This window comes from Phyllobates terribilis, unplaced genomic scaffold, assembly GCF_046119375.1.
Source record: "Phyllobates terribilis strain yellow unplaced genomic scaffold, ASM4611937v1 Scaffold_8__6_contigs__length_399053987, whole genome shotgun sequence".
Classification (NCBI taxonomy): Eukaryota; Metazoa; Chordata; class Amphibia; order Anura; family Dendrobatidae; genus Phyllobates; species Phyllobates terribilis.
In genome coordinates, this window is record NW_027362768.1 from 348,109,437 (window position 1) to 348,125,883 (window position 16,447).

Below are 16,447 nucleotides of genomic sequence, written 5' to 3' on the forward strand. Positions count from 1 at the left end.
ATCTAGAGGTTGACAGCATGTCTTCTTAACGGGAGTCCAGGTGGCCATCTCCACAAATGGACTTTTCAGAATCCTTGGGTGGCACCGTAGTCGGAAACCAATTCTGGTTATCGCTTCTCGGCCTTTTGGCTAAGATCAAGTGTAGTATCTGTTCTTATCAGTTTAATATCTGATACGTCCCCTATCTGGGGACCATATATTAAATGGATTTTTAGAACAGGGAGATGGAAAAAGAGCTTGCTCTGTCCACTCCACGCATTGACCTGGTATTGCAGTATCTCCAGGACCGGTGCACCCCTTCTTTAATGCAGTTTCTAAAATCAGAAAGAATTGAATTCAATGCTTTTTGTTCATTTGGCTTGTTTGTCGGATTTTGGGATGGACTCTTTGGCTTTGCTTTTCTTCTCCTCATTGGATTTTTCATGTTAAAAGTTGCAGAAGCCAGATGACAAGCTCATTTTGGTTCAACTTCAGCAACTGTGCATTGCATTGCCATGTAATGTAATGCAATGCTATCTATCTAGCTCTCCCTCTATACTTCCTTTTGGATAAACAGACATATTAGGCAAGCATTTTGGAGCTTTCACCTAAATAACTACAGGTGGTGAGATAAGCTGCACAATATAATTGACCTTTCAGTATATTGTTGCACACACACCATCTATTTAGCAAATGCCCTTGTTATCAACAGCAGCCTTTTAAACTCACCTGAGCTAACAGGTATGTGAGCTGGTTACTCTGCTGCGCTTAAAATTTCTTTTTTGGTTTGCTACAATGCCTTTTCTGAAACGTTGTCTCCCTCTGCTGGAACACTGACTTCTTTCATTTAATGCCTGCAGACTATAAAAGAGAAACCAACCCAAAAAGTTTGGTTGATTAGTCTGTGGCATTCTTTTAAACTGTTGCTTATGGCGGTCTCTGTGAGCTTCTCAGTGACATTCAGCCATCCAGGTATCCCGCCTGCAGTAGACGGAATGTGGCAATGGAACGCTGGCTGCGCGTGTCATAATAGGCTCTGAGCCTTTATATACCTGCGCACAGCAGCAGCCACCTTCAGTCTGCTGCTGGACAGCCAGCAGCAGCAGCAGCAGGAGAGGTAATTAATCAGCAACCCTCCTGCTAAGGGTAGACAGCTGCTCGTTCCACCCCCCCACCCCCCCCGCCTTAATTGGTTCTCCTCCCTTCCAACGGTGTTGAGGCGGGTGGGAACAGCCGGGGGTTGAGGGTACTGTGCTAAAAGAGGTGGAGCTATGCAGATCTAAAACGCGTGGATTGCAGCAGCAGCAAGCCGAAAAGTGCAGGCATGTGAGGGATCTAGAGGTTGACAGCATGTCTTCTTAACGGGAGTCCAGGTGGCCATCTCCACAAATGGACTTTTCAGAATCCTTGGGTGGCACCGTAGTCGGAAACCAATTCTGGTTATCGCTTCTCGGCCTTTTGGCTAAGATCAAGTGTAGTATCTGTTCTTATCAGTTTAATATCTGATACGTCCCCTATCTGGGGACCATATATTAAATGGATTTTTAGAACAGGGAGATGGAAAAAGAGCTTGCTCTGTCCACTCCACGCATTGACCTGGTATTGCAGTATCTCCAGGACCGGTGCACCCCTTCTTTAATGCAGTTTCTAAAATCAGAAAGAATTGAATTCAATGCTTTTTGTTCATTTGGCTTGTTTGTCAGATTTTGGGATGGACTCTTTGGCTTTGCTTTTCTTCTCCTCATTGGATTTTTCATGTTAAAAGTTGCAGAAGCCAGATGACAAGCTCATTTTGGTTCAACTTCAGCAACTGTGCATTGCATTGCCATGTAATGTAATGCAATGCTATCTATCTAGCTCTCCCTCTATACTTCCTTTTGGATAAACAGACATATTAGGCAAGCATTTTGGAGCTTTCACCTAAATAACTACAGGTGGTGAGATAAGCTGCACAATATAATTGACCTTTCAGTATATTGTTGCACACACACCATCTATTTAGCAAATGCCCTTGTTATCAACAGCAGCCTTTTAAACTCACCTGAGCTAACAGGTATGTGAGCTGGTTACTCTGCTGCGCTTAAAATTTCTTTTTTGGTTTGCTACAATGCCTTTTCTGAAACGTTGTCTCCCTCTGCTGGAACACTGACTTCTTTCATTTAATGCCTGCAGACTATAAAAGAGAAACCAACCCAAAAAGTTTGGTTGATTAGTCTGTGGCATTCTTTTAAACTGTTGCTTATGGCGGTCTCTGTGAGCTTCTCAGTGACATTCAGCCATCCAGGTATCCCGCCTGCAGTAGACGGAATGTGGCAATGGAACGCTGGCTGCGCGTGTCATAATAGGCTCTGAGCCTTTATATACCTGCGCACAGCAGCAGCCACCTTCAGTCTGCTGCTGGACAGCCAGCAGCAGCAGCAGCAGGAGAGGTAATTAATCAGCAACCCTCCTGCTAAGGGTAGACAGCTGCTCGTTCCACCCCCCCACCCCCCCCGCCTTAATTGGTTCTCCTCCCTTCCAACGGTGTTGAGGCGGGTGGGAACAGCCAGGGGTTGAGGGTACTGTGCTAAAAGAGGTGGAGCTATGCAGATCTAAAACGCGTGGATTGCAGCAGCAGCAAGCCGAAAAGTGCAGGCATGTGAGGGATCTAGAGGTTGACAGCATGTCTTCTTAACGGGAGTCCAGGTGGCCATCTCCACAAATGGACTTTTCAGAATCCTTGGGTGGCACCGTAGTCGGAAACCAATTCTGGTTATCGCTTCTCGGCCTTTTGGCTAAGATCAAGTGTAGTATCTGTTCTTATCAGTTTAATATCTGATACGTCCCCTATCTGGGGACCATATATTAAATGGATTTTTAGAACAGGGAGATGGAAAAAGAGCTTGCTCTGTCCACTCCACGCATTGACCTGGTATTGCAGTATCTCCAGGACCGGTGCACCCCTTCTTTAATGCAGTTTCTAAAATCAGAAAGAATTGAATTCAATGCTTTTTGTTCATTTGGCTTGTTTGTCGGATTTTGGGATGGACTCATTGGCTTTGCTTTTCTTCTCCTCATTGGATTTTTCATGTTAAAAGTTGCAGAAGCCAGATGACAAGCTCATTTTGGTTCAACTTCAGCAACTGTGCATTGCATTGCCATGTAATGTAATGCAATGCTATCTATCTAGCTCTCCCTCTATACTTCCTTTTGGATAAACAGACATATTAGGCAAGCATTTTGGAGCTTTCACCTAAATATCTACAGGTGGTGAGATAAGCTGCACAATATAATTGACCTTTCAGTATATTGTTGCACACACACCATCTATTTAGCAAATGCCCTTGTTATCAACAGCAGCCTTTTAAACTCACCTGAGCTAACAGGTATGTGAGCTGGTTACTCTGCTGCGCTTAAAATTTCTTTTTTGGTTTGCTACAATGCCTTTTCTGAAACGTTGTCTCCCTCTGCTGGAACACTGACTTCTTTCATTTAATGCCTGCAGACTATAAAAGAGAAACCAACCCAAAAAGTTTGGTTGATTAGTCTGTGGCATTCTTTTAAACTGTTGCTTATGGCGGTCTCTGTGAGCTTCTCAGTGACATTCAGCCATCCAGGTATCCCGCCTGCAGTAGACGGAATGTGGCAATGGAACGCTGGCTGCGCGTGTCATAATAGGCTCTGAGCCTTTATATACCTGCGCACAGCAGCAGCCACCTTCAGTCTGCTGCTGGACAGCCAGCAGCAGCAGCAGCAGGAGAGGTAATTAATCAGCAACCCTCCTGCTAAGGGTAGACAGCTGCTCGTTCCACCCCCCCACCCCCCCCGCCTTAATTGGTTCTCCTCCCTTCCAACGGTGTTGAGGCGGGTGGGAACAGCCAGGGGTTGAGGGTACTGTGCTAAAAGAGGTGGAGCTATGCAGATCTAAAACGCGTGGATTGCAGCAGCAGCAAGCCGAAAAGTGCAGGCATGTGAGGGATCTAGAGGTTGACAGCATGTCTTCTTAACGGGAGTCCAGGTGGCCATCTCCACAAATGGACTTTTCAGAATCCTTGGGTGGCACCGTAGTCGGAAACCAATTCTGGTTATCGCTTCTCGGCCTTTTGGCTAAGATCAAGTGTAGTATCTGTTCTTATCAGTTTAATATCTGATACGTGCCCTATCTGGGGACCATATATTAAATGGATTTTTAGAACAGGGAGATGGAAAAAGAGCTTGCTCTGTCCACTCCACGCATTGACCTGGTATTGCAGTATCTCCAGGACCGGTGCACCCCTTCTTTAATGCAGTTTCTAAAATCAGAAAGAATTGAATTCAATGCTTTTTGTTCATTTGGCTTGTTTGTCAGATTTTGGGATGGACTCTTTGGCTTTGCTTTTCTTCTCCTCATTGGATTTTTCATGTTAAAAGTTGCAGAAGCCAGATGACAAGCTCATTTTGGTTCAACTTCAGCAACTGTGCATTGCATTGCCATGTAATGTAATGCAATGCTATCTATCTAGCTCTCCCTCTATACTTCCTTTTGGATAAACAGACATATTAGGCAAGCATTTTGGAGCTTTCACCTAAATAACTACAGGTGGTGAGATAAGCTGCACAATATAATTGACCTTTCAGTATATTGTTGCACACACACCATCTATTTAGCAAATGCCCTTGTTATCAACAGCAGCCTTTTAAACTCACCTGAGCTAACAGGTATGTGAGCTGGTTACTCTGCTGCGCTTAAAATTTCTTTTTTGGTTTGCTACAATGCCTTTTCTGAAACGTTGTCTCCCTCTGCTGGAACACTGACTTCTTTCATTTAATGCCTGCAGACTATAAAAGAGAAACCAACCCAAAAAGTTTGGTTGATTAGTCTGTGGCATTCTTTTAAACTGTTGCTTATGGCGGTCTCTGTGAGCTTCTCAGTGACATTCAGCCATCCAGGTATCCCGCCTGCAGTAGACGGAATGTGGCAATGGAACGCTGGCTGCGCGTGTCATAATAGGCTCTGAGCCTTTATATACCTGCGCACAGCAGCAGCCACCTTCAGTCTGCTGCTGGACAGCCAGCAGCAGCAGCAGCAGGAGAGGTAATTAATCAGCAACCCTCCTGCTAAGGGTAGACAGCTGCTCGTTCCACCCCCCCCCCGCCTTAATTGGTTCTCCTCCCTTCCAACGGTGTTGAGGCGGGTGGGAACAGCCGGGGGTTGAGGGTACTGTGCTAAAAGAGGTGGAGTTATGCAGATCTAAAACGCGTGGATTGCAGCAGCAGCAAGCCGAAAAGTGCAGGCATGTGAGGGATCTAGAGGTTGACAGCATGTCTTCTTAACGGGAGTCCAGGTGGCCATCTCCACAAATGGACTTTTCAGAATCCTTGGGTGGCACCGTAGTCGGAAACCAATTCTGGTTATCGCTTCTCGGCCTTTTGGCTAAGATCAAGTGTAGTATCTGTTCTTATCAGTTTAATATCTGATACGTCCCCTATCTGGGGACCATATATTAAATGGATTTTTAGAACAGGGAGATGGAAAAAGAGCTTGCTCTGTCCACTCCACGCATTGACCTGGTATTGCAGTATCTCCAGGACCGGTGCACCCCTTCTTTAATGCAGTTTCTAAAATCAGAAAGAATTGAATTCAATGCTTTTTGTTCATTTGGCTTGTTTGTCGGATTTTGGGATGGACTCATTGGCTTTGCTTTTCTTCTCCTCATTGGATTTTTCATGTTAAAAGTTGCAGAAGCCAGATGACAAGCTCATTTTGGTTCAACTTCAGCAACTGTGCATTGCATTGCCATGTAATGTAATGCAATGCTATCTATCTAGCTCTCCCTCTATACTTCCTTTTGGATAAACAGACATATTAGGCAAGCATTTTGGAGCTTTCACCTAAATATCTACAGGTGGTGAGATAAGCTGCACAATATAATTGACCTTTCAGTATATTGTTGCACACACACCATCTATTTAGCAAATGCCCTTGTTATCAACAGCAGCCTTTTAAACTCACCTGAGCTAACAGGTATGTGAGCTGGTTACTCTGCTGCGCTTAAAATTTCTTTTTTGGTTTGCTACAATGCCTTTTCTGAAACGTTGTCTCCCTCTGCTGGAACACTGACTTCTTTCATTTAATGCCTGCAGACTATAAAAGAGAAACCAACCCAAAAAGTTTGGTTGATTAGTCTGTGGCATTCTTTTAAACTGTTGCTTATGGCGGTCTCTGTGAGCTTCTCAGTGACATTCAGCCATCCAGGTATCCCGCCTGCAGTAGACGGAATGTGGCAATGGAACGCTGGCTGCGCGTGTCATAATAGGCTCTGAGCCTTTATATACCTGCGCACAGCAGCAGCCACCTTCAGTCTGCTGCTGGACAGCCAGCAGCAGCAGCAGCAGGAGAGGTAATTAATCAGCAACCCTCCTGCTAAGGGTAGACAGCTGCTCGTTCCACCCCCCCCCCCGCCTTAATTGGTTCTCCTCCCTTCCAACGGTGTTGAGGCGGGTGGGAACAGCCGGGGGTTGAGGGTACTGTGCTAAAAGAGGTGGAGTTATGCAGATCTAAAACGCGTGGATTGCAGCAGCAGCAAGCCGAAAAGTGCAGGCATGTGAGGGATCTAGAGTTTGACAGCATGTCTTCTTAACGGGAGTCCAGGTGGCCATCTCCACAAATGGACTTTTCAGAATCCTTGGGTGGCACCGTAGTCGGAAACCAATTCTGGTTATCGCTTCTCGGCCTTTTGGCTAAGATCAAGTGTAGTATCTGTTCTTATCAGTTTAATATCTGATACGTCCCCTATCTGGGGACCATATATTAAATGGATTTTTAGAACAGGGAGATGGAAAAAGAGCTTGCTCTGTCCACTCCACGCATTGACCTGGTATTGCAGTATCTCCAGGACCGGTGCACCCCTTCTTTAATGCAGTTTCTAAAATCAGAAAGAATTGAATTCAATGCTTTTTGTTCATTTGGCTTGTTTGTCGGATTTTGGGATGGACTCTTTGGCTTTGCTTTTCTTCTCCTCATTGGATTTTTCATGTTAAAAGTTGCAGAAGCCAGATGACAAGCTCATTTTGGTTCAACTTCAGCAACTGTGCATTGCATTGCCATGTAATGTAATGCAATGCTATCTATCTAGCTCTCCCTCTATACTTCCTTTTGGATAAACAGACATATTAGGCAAGCATTTTGGAGCTTTCACCTAAATATCTACAGGTGGTGAGATAAGCTGCACAATATAATTGACCTTTCAGTATATTGTTGCACACACACCATCTATTTAGCAAATGCCCTTGTTATCAACAGCAGCCTTTTAAACTCACCTGAGCTAACAGGTATGTGAGCTGGTTACTCTGCTGCGCTTAAAATTTCTTTTTTGGTTTGCTACAATGCCTTTTCTGAAACGTTGTCTCCCTCTGCTGGAACACTGACTTCTTTCATTTAATGCCTGCAGACTATAAAAGAGAAACCAACCCAAAAAGTTTGGTTGATTAGTCTGTGGCATTCTTTTAAACTGTTGCTTATGGCGGTCTCTGTGAGCTTCTCAGTGACATTCAGCCATCCAGGTATCCCGCCTGCAGTAGACGGAATGTGGCAATGGAACGCTGGCTGCGCGTGTCATAATAGGCTCTGAGCCTTTATATACCTGCGCACAGCAGCAGCCACCTTCAGTCTGCTGCTGGACAGCCAGCAGCAGCAGCAGCAGGAGAGGTAATTAATCAGCAACCCTCCTGCTAAGGGTAGACAGCTGCTCGTTCCACCCCCCCCCCCGCCTTAATTGGTTCTCCTCCCTTCCAACGGTGTTGAGGCGGGTGGGAACAGCCGGGGGTTGAGGGTACTGTGCTAAAAGAGGTGGAGTTATGCAGATCTAAAACGCGTGGATTGCAGCAGCAGCAAGCCGAAAAGTGCAGGCATGTGAGGGATCTAGAGTTTGACAGCATGTCTTCTTAACGGGAGTCCAGGTGGCCATCTCCACAAATGGACTTTTCAGAATCCTTGGGTGGCACCGTAGTCGGAAACCAATTCTGGTTATCGCTTCTCGGCCTTTTGGCTAAGATCAAGTGTAGTATCTGTTCTTATCAGTTTAATATCTGATACGTCCCCTATCTGGGGACCATATATTAAATGGATTTTTAGAACAGGGAGATGGAAAAAGAGCTTGCTCTGTCCACTCCACGCATTGACCTGGTATTGCAGTATCTCCAGGACCGGTGCACCCCTTCTTTAATGCAGTTTCTAAAATCAGAAAGAATTGAATTCAATGCTTTTTGTTCATTTGGCTTGTTTGTCGGATTTTGGGATGGACTCTTTGGCTTTGCTTTTCTTCTCCTCATTGGATTTTTCATGTTAAAAGTTGCAGAAGCCAGATGACAAGCTCATTTTGGTTCAACTTCAGCAACTGTGCATTGCATTGCCATGTAATGTAATGCAATGCTATCTATCTAGCTCTCCCTCTATACTTCCTTTTGGATAAACAGACATATTAGGCAAGCATTTTGGAGCTTTCACCTAAATAACTACAGGTGGTGAGATAAGCTGCACAATATAATTGACCTTTCAGTATATTGTTGCACACACACCATCTATTTAGCAAATGCCCTTGTTATCAACAGCAGCCTTTTAAACTCACCTGAGCTAACAGGTATGTGAGCTGGTTACTCTGCTGCGCTTAAAATTTCTTTTTTGGTTTGCTACAATGCCTTTTCTGAAACGTTGTCTCCCTCTGCTGGAACACTGACTTCTTTCATTTAATGCCTGCAGACTATAAAAGAGAAACCAACCCAAAAAGTTTGGTTGATTAGTCTGTGGCATTCTTTTAAACTGTTGCTTATGGCGGTCTCTGTGAGCTTCTCAGTGACATTCAGCCATCCAGGTATCCCGCCTGCAGTAGACGGAATGTGGCAATGGACGCTGGCTGCGCATGTCATAATAGGCTCTGAGCCTTTATATACCTGCGCACAGCAGCAGCCACCTTCAGTCTGCTGCTGGACAGCCAGCAGCAGCAGCAGCAGGAGAGGTAATTAATCAGCAACCCTCCTGCTAAGGGTAGACAGCTGCTCGTTCCACCCCCCCCCCCCGCCTTAATTGGTTCTCCTCCCTTCCAACGGTGTTGAGGCGGGTGGGAACAGCCGGGGGTTGAGGGTACTGTGCTAAAAGAGGTGGAGTTATGCAGATCTAAAACGCGTGGATTGCAGCAGCAGCAAGCCGAAAAGTGCAGGCATGTGAGGGATCTAGAGTTTGACAGCATGTCTTCTTAACGGGAGTCCAGGTGGCCATCTCCACAAATGGACTTTTCAGAATCCTTGGGTGGCACCGTAGTCGGAAACCAATTCTGGTTATCGCTTCTCGGCCTTTTGGCTAAGATCAAGTGTAGTATCTGTTCTTATCAGTTTAATATCTGATACGTCCCCTATCTGGGGACCATATATTAAATGGATTTTTAGAACAGGGAGATGGAAAAAGAGCTTGCTCTGTCCACTCCACGCATTGACCTGGTATTGCAGTATCTCCAGGACCGGTGCACCCCTTCTTTAATGCAGTTTCTAAAATCAGAAAGAATTGAATTCAATGCTTTTTGTTCATTTGGCTTGTTTGTCGGATTTTGGGATGGACTCTTTGGCTTTGCTTTTCTTCTCCTCATTGGATTTTTCATGTTAAAAGTTGCAGAAGCCAGATGACAAGCTCATTTTGGTTCAACTTCAGCAACTGTGCATTGCATTGCCATGTAATGTAATGCAATGCTATCTATCTAGCTCTCCCTCTATACTTCCTTTTGGATAAACAGACATATTAGGCAAGCATTTTGGAGCTTTCACCTAAATAACTACAGGTGGTGAGATAAGCTGCACAATATAATTGACCTTTCAGTATATTGTTGCACACACACCATCTATTTAGCAAATGCCCTTGTTATCAACAGCAGCCTTTTAAACTCACCTGAGCTAACAGGTATGTGAGCTGGTTACTCTGCTGCGCTTAAAATTTCTTTTTTGGTTTGCTACAATGCCTTTTCTGAAACGTTGTCTCCCTCTGCTGGAACACTGACTTCTTTCATTTAATGCCTGCAGACTATAAAAGAGAAACCAACCCAAAAAGTTTGGTTGATTAGTCTGTGGCATTCTTTTAAACTGTTGCTTATGGCGGTCTCTGTGAGCTTCTCAGTGACATTCAGCCATCCAGGTATCCCGCCTGCAGTAGACGGAATGTGGCAATGGAACGCTGGCTGCGCGTGTCATAATAGGCTCTGAGCCTTTATATACCTGCGCACAGCAGCAGCCACCTTCAGTCTGCTGCTGGACAGCCAGCAGCAGCAGCAGCAGGAGAGGTAATTAATCAGCAACCCTCCTGCTAAGGGTAGACAGCTGCTCGTTCCACCCCCCCCCCCGCCTTAATTGGTTCTCCTCCCTTCCAACGGTGTTGAGGCGGGTGGGAACAGCCGGGGGTTGAGGGTACTGTGCTAAAAGAGGTGGAGTTATGCAGATCTAAAACGCGTGGATTGCAGCAGCAGCAAGCCGAAAAGTGCAGGCATGTGAGGGATCTAGAGGTTGACAGCATGTCTTCTTAACGGGAGTCCAGGTGGCCATCTCCACAAATGGACTTTTCAGAATCCTTGGGTGGCACCGTAGTCGGAAACCAATTCTGGTTATCGCTTCTCGGCCTTTTGGCTAAGATCAAGTGTAGTATCTGTTCTTATCAGTTTAATATCTGATACGTCCCCTATCTGGGGACCATATATTAAATGGATTTTTAGAACAGGGAGATGGAAAAAGAGCTTGCTCTGTCCACTCCACGCATTGACCTGGTATTGCAGTATCTCCAGGACCGGTGCACCCCTTCTTTAATGCAGTTTCTAAAATCAGAAAGAATTGAATTCAATGCTTTTTGTTCATTTGGCTTGTTTGTCGGATTTTGGGATGGACTCTTTGGCTTTGCTTTTCTTCTCCTCATTGGATTTTTCATGTTAAAAGTTGCAGAAGCCAGATGACAAGCTCATTTTGGTTCAACTTCAGCAACTGTGCATTGCATTGCCATGTAATGTAATGCAATGCTATCTATCTAGCTCTCCCTCTATACTTCCTTTTGGATAAACAGACATATTAGGCAAGCATTTTGGAGCTTTCACCTAAATAACTACAGGTGGTGAGATAAGCTGCACAATATAATTGACCTTTCAGTATATTGTTGCACACACACCATCTATTTAGCAAATGCCCTTGTTATCAACAGCAGCCTTTTAAACTCACCTGAGCTAACAGGTATGTGAGCTGGTTACTCTGCTGCGCTTAAAATTTCTTTTTTGGTTTGCTACAATGCCTTTTCTGAAACGTTGTCTCCCTCTGCTGGAACACTGACTTCTTTCATTTAATGCCTGCAGACTATAAAAGAGAAACCAACCCAAAAAGTTTGGTTGATTAGTCTGTGGCATTCTTTTAAACTGTTGCTTATGGCGGTCTCTGTGAGCTTCTCAGTGACATTCAGCCATCCAGGTATCCCGCCTGCAGTAGACGGAATGTGGCAATGGAACGCTGGCTGCGCGTGTCATAATAGGCTCTGAGCCTTTATATACCTGCGCACAGCAGCAGCCACCTTCAGTCTGCTGCTGGACAGCCAGCAGCAGCAGCAGCAGGAGAGGTAATTAATCAGCAACCCTCCTGCTAAGGGTAGACAGCTGCTCGTTCCACCCCACCCCCCCCCCCCGCCTTAATTGGTTCTCCTCCCTTCCAACGGTGTTGAGGCGGGTGGGAACAGCCGGGGGTTGAGGGTACTGTGCTAAAAGAGGTGGAGTTATGCAGATCTAAAACGCGAGAATTGCAGCAGCAGCAAGCCGAAAAGTGCAGGCATGTGAGGGATCTAGAGGTTGACAGCATGTCTTCTTAACGGGAGTCCAGGTGGCCATCTCCACAAATGGACTTTTCAGAATCCTTGGGTGGCACCGTAGTCGGAAACCAATTCTGGTTATCGCTTCTCGGCCTTTTGGCTAAGATCAAGTGTAGTATCTGTTCTTATCAGTTTAATATCTGATACGTCCCCTATCTGGGGACCATATATTAAATGGATTTTTAGAACAGGGAGATGGAAAAAGAGCTTGCTCTGTCCACTCCACGCATTGACCTGGTATTGCAGTATCTCCAGGACCGGTGCACCCCTTCTTTAATGCAGTTTCTAAAATCAGAAAGAATTGAATTCAATGCTTTTTGTTCATTTGGCTTGTTTGTCGGATTTTGGGATGGACTCTTTGGCTTTGCTTTTCTTCTCCTCATTGGATTTTTCATGTTAAAAGTTGCAGAAGCCAGATGACAAGCTCATTTTGGTTCAACTTCAGCAACTGTGCATTGCATTGCCATGTAATGTAATGCAATGCTATCTATCTAGCTCTCCCTCTATACTTCCTTTTGGATAAACAGACATATTAGGCAAGCATTTTGGAGCTTTCACCTAAATAACTACAGGTGGTGAGATAAGCTGCACAATATAATTGACCTTTCAGTATATTGTTGCACACACACCATCTATTTAGCAAATGCCCTTGTTATCAACAGCAGCCTTTTAAACTCACCTGAGCTAACAGGTATGTGAGCTGGTTACTCTGCTGCGCTTAAAATTTCTTTTTTGGTTTGCTACAATGCCTTTTCTGAAATGTTGTCTCCCTCTGCTGGAACACTGACTTCTTTCATTTAATGCCTGCAGACTATAAAAGAGAAACCAACCCAAAAAGTTTGGTTGATTAGTCTGTGGCATTCTTTTAAACTGTTGCTTATGGCGGTCTCTGTGAGCTTCTCAGTGACATTCAGCCATCCAGGTATCCCGCCTGCAGTAGACGGAATGTGGCAATGGAACGCTGGCTGCGCGTGTCATAATAGGCTCTGAGCCTTTATATACCTGCGCACAGCAGCAGCCACCTTCAGTCTGCTGCTGGACAGCCAGCAGCAGCAGCAGCAGGAGAGGTAATTAATCAGCAACCCTCCTGCTAAGGGTAGACAGCTGCTCGTTCCACCCCCCCCCCCCCCCGCCTTAATTGGTTTTCCTCCCTTCCAACGGTGTTGAGGCGGGTGGGAACAGCCGGGGGTTGAGGGTACTGTGCTAAAAGAGGTGGAGTTATGCAGATCTAAAACGCGTGGATTGCAGCAGCAGCAAGCCGAAAAGTGCAGGCATGTGAGGGATCTAGAGGTTGACAGCATGTCTTCTTAACGGGAGTCCAGGTGGCCATCTCCACAAATGGACTTTTCAGAATCCTTGGGTGGCACCGTAGTCGGAAACCAATTCTGGTTATCGCTTCTCGGCCTTTTGACTAAGATCAAGTGTAGTATCTGTTCTTATCAGTTTAATATCTGATACGTCCCCTATCTGGGGACCATATATTAAATGGATTTTTAGAACAGGGAGATGGAAAAAGAGCTTGCTCTGTCCACTCCACGCATTGACCTGGTATTGCAGTATCTCCAGGACCGGTGCACCCCTTCTTTAATGCAGTTTCTAAAATCAGAAAGAATTGAATTCAATGCTTTTTGTTCATTTGGCTTGTTTGTCGGATTTTGGGATGGACTCTTTGGCTTTGCTTTTCTTCTCCTCATTGGATTTTTCATGTTAAAAGTTGCAGAAGCCAGATGACAAGCTCATTTTGGTTCAACTTCAGCAACTGTGCATTGCATTGCCATGTAATGTAATGCAATGCTATCTATCTAGCTCTCCCTCTATACTTCCTTTTGGATAAACAGACATATTAGGCAAGCATTTTGGAGCTTTCACCTAAATAACTACAGGTGGTGAGATAAGCTGCACAATATAATTGACCTTTCAGTATATTGTTGCACACACACCATCTATTTAGCAAATGCCCTTGTTATCAACAGCAGCCTTTTAAACTCACCTGAGCTAACAGGTATGTGAGCTGGTTACTCTGCTGCGCTTAAAATTTCTTTTTTGGTTTGCTACAATGCCTTTTCTGAAACGTTGTCTCCCTCTGCTGGAACACTGACTTCTTTCATTTAATGCCTGCAGACTATAAAAGAGAAACCAACCCAAAAAGTTTGGTTGATTAGTCTGTGGCATTCTTTTAAACTGTTGCTTATGGCGGTCTCTGTGAGCTTCTCAGTGACATTCAGCCATCCAGGTATCCCGCCTGCAGTAGATGGAATGTGGCAATGGAACGCTGGCTGCGCGTGTCATAATAGGCTCTGAGCCTTTATATACCTGCGCACAGCAGCAGCCACCTTCAGTCTGCTGCTGGACAGCCAGCAGCAGCAGCAGGAGAGGTAATTAATCAGCAACCCTCCTGCTAAGGGTAGACAGCTGCTCGTTCCACCCCCCCCCCGCCTTAATTGGTTCTCCTCCCTTCCAACGGTGTTGAGGCGGGTGGGAACAGCCGGGGGTTGAGGGTACTGTGCTAAAAGAGGTGGAGTTATGCAGATCTAAAACGCGTGGATTGCAGCAGCAGCAAGCCGAAAAGTGCAGGCATGTGAGGGATCTAGAGGTTGACAGCATGTCTTCTTAACGGGAGTCCAGGTGGCCATCTCCACAAATGGACTTTTCAGAATCCTTGGGTGGCACCGTAGTCGGAAACCAATTCTGGTTATCGCTTCTCGGCCTTTTGGCTAAGATCAAGTGTAGTATCTGTTCTTATCAGTTTAATATCTGATACGTCCCCTATCTGGGGACCATATATTAAATGGATTTTTAGAACAGGGAGATGGAAAAAGAGCTTGCTCTGTCCACTCCACGCATTGACCTGGTATTGCAGTATCTCCAGGACCGGTGCACCCCTTCTTTAATGCAGTTTCTAAAATCAGAAAGAATTGAATTCAATGCTTTTTGTTCATTTGGCTTGTTTGTCGGATTTTGGGATGGACTCTTTGGCTTTGCTTTTCTTCTCCTCATTGGATTTTTCATGTTAAAAGTTGCAGAAGCCAGATGACAAGCTCATTTTGGTTCAACTTCAGCAACTGTGCATTGCATTGCCATGTAATGTAATGCAATGCTATCTATCTAGCTCTCCCTCTATACTTCCTTTTGGATAAACAGACATATTAGGCAAGCATTTTGGAGCTTTCACCTAAATAACTACAGGTGGTGAGATAAGCTGCACAATATAATTGACCTTTCAGTATATTGTTGCACACACACCATCTATTTAGCAAATGCCCTTGTTATCAACAGCAGCCTTTTAAACTCACCTGAGCTAACAGGTATGTGAGCTGGTTACTCTGCTGCGCTTAAAATTTCTTTTTTGGTTTGCTACAATGCCTTTTCTGAAACGTTGTCTCCCTCTGCTGGAACACTGACTTCTTTCATTTAATGCCTGCAGACTATAAAAGAGAAACCAACCCAAAAAGTTTGGTTGATTAGTCTGTGGCATTCTTTTAAACTGTTGCTTATGGCGGTCTCTGTGAGCTTCTCAGTGACATTCAGCCATCCAGGTATCCCGCCTGCAGTAGACGGAATGTGGCAATGGAACGCTGGCTGCGCGTGTCATAATAGGCTCTGAGCCTTTATATACCTGCGCACAGCAGCAGCCACCTTCAGTCTGCTGCTGGACAGCCAGCAGCAGCAGCAGCAGGAGAGGTAATTAATCAGCAACCCTCCTGCTAAGGGTAGACAGCTGCTCGTTCCACCCCCCCCCCCCCCGCCTTAATTGGTTCTCCTCCCTTCCAACGGTGTTGAGGCGGGTGGGAACAGCCGGGGGTTGAGGGTACTGTGCTAAAAGAGGTGGAGTTATGCAGATCTAAAACGCGTGGATTGCAGCAGCAGCAAGCCGAAAAGTGCAGGCATGTGAGGGATCTAGAGGTTGACAGCATGTCTTCTTAACGGGAGTCCAGGTGGCCATCTCCACAAATGGACTTTTCAGAATCCTTGGGTGGCACCGTAGTCGGAAACCAATTCTGGTTATCGCTTCTCGGCCTTTTGGCTAAGATCAAGTGTAGTATCTGTTCTTATCAGTTTAATATCTGATACGTCCCCTATCTGGGGACCATATATTAAATGGATTTTTAGAACAGGGAGATGGAAAAAGAGCTTGCTCTGTCCACTCCACGCATTGACCTGGTATTGCAGTATCTCCAGGACCGGTGCACCCCTTCTTTAATGCAGTTTCTAAAATCAGAAAGAATTGAATTCAATGCTTTTTGTTCATTTGGCTTGTTTGTCGGATTTTGGGATGGACTCTTTGGCTTTGCTTTTCTTCTCCTCATTGGATTTTTCATGTTAAAAGTTGCAGAAGCCAGATGACAAGCTCATTTTGGTTCAACTTCAGCAACTGTGCATTGCATTGCCATGTAATGTAATGCAATGCTATCTATCTAGCTCTCCCTCTATACTTCCTTTTGGATAAACAGACATATTAGGCAAGCATTTTGGAGCTTTCACCTAAATAACTACAGGTGGTGAGATAAGCTGCACAATATAATTGACCTTTCAGTATATTGTTGCACACACACCATCTATTTAGCAAATGCCCTTGTTATCAACAGCAGCCTTTTAAACTCACCTGAGCTAACAGGTATGTGAGCTGGTTACTCT

General features: G+C 45.2%; 13 non-coding genes across 13 annotated transcripts; all 13 read left to right on the top strand.

Moving 5' to 3' along the window:
• Positions 1-109: 109 nt before the first annotated feature.
• LOC141158871 (U2 spliceosomal RNA) lies at positions 110-300 on the top strand. Its single transcript, XR_012248892.1, has one exon. It is a non-coding gene; the product is annotated as a U2 spliceosomal RNA (small nuclear RNA).
• Positions 301-1,421: 1,121 nt separating this feature from the next.
• LOC141158872 (U2 spliceosomal RNA) lies at positions 1,422-1,612 on the top strand. Its single transcript, XR_012248893.1, has one exon. It is a non-coding gene; the product is annotated as a U2 spliceosomal RNA (small nuclear RNA).
• Positions 1,613-2,733: 1,121 nt separating this feature from the next.
• Positions 2,734-2,924, top strand: LOC141158873 (U2 spliceosomal RNA). Its single transcript, XR_012248894.1, has one exon. It is a non-coding gene; the product is annotated as a U2 spliceosomal RNA (small nuclear RNA).
• A 1,121-nt stretch (positions 2,925-4,045) lies between these two features.
• On the top strand, positions 4,046-4,236 carry LOC141159925 (U2 spliceosomal RNA). The gene has a single exon (XR_012249917.1). It is a non-coding gene; the product is annotated as a U2 spliceosomal RNA (small nuclear RNA).
• A 1,115-nt stretch (positions 4,237-5,351) lies between these two features.
• On the top strand, positions 5,352-5,542 carry LOC141158874 (U2 spliceosomal RNA). The gene has a single exon (XR_012248895.1). It is a non-coding gene; the product is annotated as a U2 spliceosomal RNA (small nuclear RNA).
• A 1,116-nt stretch (positions 5,543-6,658) lies between these two features.
• LOC141158875 (U2 spliceosomal RNA) lies at positions 6,659-6,849 on the top strand. Its single transcript, XR_012248896.1, has one exon. It is a non-coding gene; the product is annotated as a U2 spliceosomal RNA (small nuclear RNA).
• Positions 6,850-7,965: 1,116 nt separating this feature from the next.
• LOC141158876 (U2 spliceosomal RNA) lies at positions 7,966-8,156 on the top strand. Its single transcript, XR_012248897.1, has one exon. It is a non-coding gene; the product is annotated as a U2 spliceosomal RNA (small nuclear RNA).
• A 1,116-nt stretch (positions 8,157-9,272) lies between these two features.
• On the top strand, positions 9,273-9,463 carry LOC141158877 (U2 spliceosomal RNA). The gene has a single exon (XR_012248898.1). It is a non-coding gene; the product is annotated as a U2 spliceosomal RNA (small nuclear RNA).
• Positions 9,464-10,579: 1,116 nt separating this feature from the next.
• Positions 10,580-10,770, top strand: LOC141158878 (U2 spliceosomal RNA). Its single transcript, XR_012248899.1, has one exon. It is a non-coding gene; the product is annotated as a U2 spliceosomal RNA (small nuclear RNA).
• Positions 10,771-11,892: 1,122 nt separating this feature from the next.
• LOC141158880 (U2 spliceosomal RNA) lies at positions 11,893-12,083 on the top strand. The gene has a single exon (XR_012248900.1). It is a non-coding gene; the product is annotated as a U2 spliceosomal RNA (small nuclear RNA).
• A 1,120-nt stretch (positions 12,084-13,203) lies between these two features.
• Positions 13,204-13,394, top strand: LOC141159998 (U2 spliceosomal RNA). Its single transcript, XR_012249989.1, has one exon. It is a non-coding gene; the product is annotated as a U2 spliceosomal RNA (small nuclear RNA).
• A 1,112-nt stretch (positions 13,395-14,506) lies between these two features.
• Positions 14,507-14,697, top strand: LOC141158881 (U2 spliceosomal RNA). Its single transcript, XR_012248901.1, has one exon. It is a non-coding gene; the product is annotated as a U2 spliceosomal RNA (small nuclear RNA).
• Positions 14,698-15,816: 1,119 nt separating this feature from the next.
• On the top strand, positions 15,817-16,007 carry LOC141158883 (U2 spliceosomal RNA). Its single transcript, XR_012248903.1, has one exon. It is a non-coding gene; the product is annotated as a U2 spliceosomal RNA (small nuclear RNA).
• Positions 16,008-16,447: the final 440 nt, after the last annotated feature.